Source organism: Haplochromis burtoni, unplaced genomic scaffold, assembly GCF_018398535.1.
Source record: "Haplochromis burtoni strain Fernald_Lab_line unplaced genomic scaffold, NCSU_Asbu1 Contig_303, whole genome shotgun sequence".
NCBI classification, from domain to species: Eukaryota; Metazoa; Chordata; class Actinopteri; order Cichliformes; family Cichlidae; genus Haplochromis; species Haplochromis burtoni.
Window position 1 is genome coordinate 167,258 of NW_024582664.1, and position 3,467 is coordinate 170,724.

Below are 3,467 nucleotides of genomic sequence, written 5' to 3' on the forward strand. Positions count from 1 at the left end.
AATGACCCAAACCTGTTTCAAGAACTGTAACTTTTGCACTGCAAAGATCACATGCAGTACACCCATCTTATTTCTCTTTCAAACAGAGAAGTACTTTAAGGTAATAACCATTTTAAAATAACCATTCCTGGGAAATGCTTCATCACCTTCAGTATGTTTTTTTTTTAATCCGTTTACAGGGAGGGTTACAGGGAACTGAATTTGTGCATTCCTGCATGCCTTGCCAGCATTCACATGGTTACCACTGCTACACATTGTTAGAGACATCTGAATGAGTGCTGGCTATGCAAGTTTTAAGGTGATTGCCCGAGGGGCAGTAGAGTGAAAGAGCGAAGAACAGAGCCAAAGGGGTGTGGGGTTGGAGGGGGCATAATCCTAAAAGGATTGGAAGTCTACCCCCCATCCCACCACTCACCCACACACACAATATACACATACACACATCCAAGTCATTCCCTCCATACATATCCCTCTCTGTGTTTCAGGGGGTGATGGGTACTGGATGGGGTCAGTTGGTTTTGTGGCCCTGGTGTCTGATTTCTCCCTGCTTGTAAACCCCACCACACCCTCCCTCTATCTTCATTGTTTGCCTTCTTAATGAGAGGGGTGTGGCCATAGGGGCCAGTGACTGACAGCTACATACTCCTCACTCACTGCTCTTCACTTTGTCTCTGTCAGTGTTCGCTGCTGTCTGTTCTGTACCTGACACTGAATAACGAGACATGTTTCATTTCAGGTTTCTGCCTTCTGTCAGTCCAACACCTGGGTGGATTCGTAGCAGTACCGTCAGAGTGTGAGAAAGGACACTTTCTGGAGAGCACAGTTTCTTAAGGGGGAATTAACAGAGTATTAACAGAGAACACACTTTCATGGAAACTACAAAGGTTTCAACAGGAGGCACTCGGGGATCCACCCTGACTGCCTCCTGTATATAGATGGGTCTATACTGCTCATGCTTTGGGTTGACTTTTTAAAAGGCATGTTAACCAACGCATTGCCTTTCCATTTGCCAGAATTAGCGTGTGTAATAGAGATATGAGCAAGGCATCCTTTAGCACTGAGGCTTAATCTATTAACATAAAATCAAAAGAATATTTCAAACCTAGTTTCAGAATTTCCCTAAAATTTAGTGATTTAGTCACACAGACTTATACTTGACAAAACCTTTAACAGTGTTGATAAAGTGCACATTACCAGATTTCTCAGGATTTCTTTTACTTGCTTAATGGAAATGGGTTAATGAATAGAAAGGTTTAACTTCAGACTTTAATCAGTCCACTATGTTGCATTTTCTTTAATCAAGCAGAGCATGTTTCTCTATTTGTTTAAAACTCTGGACAACGTGTTTAAACATTTCCCTCCCTGTTTACATTTTGAAATTCTGGTTTTGATTTACAGATTTAAAAAAAACTTTAGTTTGAAAAAAATAGAAAAAAGATGTCCCTGGGCACGGGTCCTCTTTCAGTGCACTTTTTGGAAACTACAGGTTAAATCTTTGAAATATATGAAATCTAAAACTCTTCAGATGCCGATGGCCTGAAAAGAAATGTCGACACATACATGGCTAACGAAAGTATATCTTAGAGTGACAGTGTCCAACTTGACAGATGGACACCTCTAAACAGATAAATCTTTTCATACCTGTGCACGCCCATTTGGTGATCATAAAATGTGTATTCTCTCTGTTACATATGCACATAACCAAAGAGATTAAAAGGTAATCACCAAACGGTATTTATTATAACCGTAGCGACAGCCCCCTCACTCGAGGTGCAATATCACTGATCACACACTGCACCTCTCAATGCACCTGCTCCTCAGATGGCATGTATGTGTATGTATATATACATATGTGTGTGTGTGTGTGTGTGTGTGTGTGTGTGTGTGTGTGTGTGTGTGTAAGCATGTATGCGGAAATATGTGTGTGTATGTACATACGCATGCATATATGCATGTATATATACATGTATGTATGTGTATGTATGCAGGTGTATGAATAAGTTGTACATATCTTTCTTGTGTAAATGTAAATCTATCTGTGTTGTTATGTAAATACTTACTTACGCTATTGTGTATTTCACACGGAGAGATGCCAAACTGCCTTTTATTGTTCTTGTAACAGTGACAGTAACAGCTATTCTATTCTATTCTATTCTATTCTATTCTATTCTATTCTATTCTATTCTATTCTATTCTTATCAGATTTAGGGTTGTGGTATCATACAAACTGTGTGCCTAAATGACATGATCTATAAATCAATATTGCAAAAATATGTTTAAATTTATTGGTAGTCTTTTCTGATATTAAAAAAATATATATGTAAAATGTAAAAAAAAGGCTTGACTGCTTTTAAATATAACAGATAATTTTAAAAGATTTTTTTAAACTGTGTACTTCACAGTATAAAATTGCTGTGTTAACTGCAGATGGTCTCTTGAGCTTGAGCCATCACGATATCAGATTTTCATATGATTTTTCCACATCATTGTGCTGATGAAATAAATCATATTTTTCTGTAATATGTCTGGGAAAAATACGAATGATGCTCTCACTCAAATTTATCTTTGTTTACTGTGTGCTGTCTGTTTTTGGGGAAAAAAATTAATAAAACTCAAAATACCTTTGTCTGGTAAAAGAGTCTATAACACATCCAAAAAGGACAGTTACATGACATTTTGAAAATTCAATATAGGTCAGTACATGTAAAACATTTCTTGTAGTAGCATCTCCTCAATGTAATTGTCCTGAGGAGGTGTTACATAATCACATTCTCATCATACTGAGAAATTTCCAGAAAAATATATGAAAGACAAACTGCAGATCAGCTGTACAGACTCATTTCCTGTAGCGTAAGAAAACAGTTCAAAGACCCAAAGCTCAGTAAGAACTAGATCACTCACACTTACCACAGCAGTTTTCTACAGATTATCACATGACACAGTCTTGGGGAAATAATGCACTATTAGAGAAACAATCCTAAATTTACATCACCTAAGACAATGCATCAGATTAGAAGATTTTTATACAGTTTTGCCTCTTACTGAGGCAATTTTTCAGTATTATCAAGTTTTAGTATTGCTTACCTGAAAGTCCCAGCTGGGCAAGAACTGAGGAAAATCACAGTCATAGCAGATAGTGTGTTTTAGTTATCCAGGATCACGTGTTCTCCCCCTAAAATCTTCTCTGCACACTGAAGATTTTAGGGGGTTTCTGCCCTGTCTGCATGGAAGGTTCTATGTGAGATTTTCATATGCAAGGTGGGAAAATGTGCAGCAACCTAGCCAAAGCCTCCTCCATGCTTTCTGATAACCTGGGGTTTTATGCATCTTGCTTTTAATAAGCACCAACACCACAGATGAGAGCCTCTCCAAACTTAACCCCCACCTCCAACACACACACACACACACACACACACACACACACACACACACACACACACACACACACACACACACACACACACACA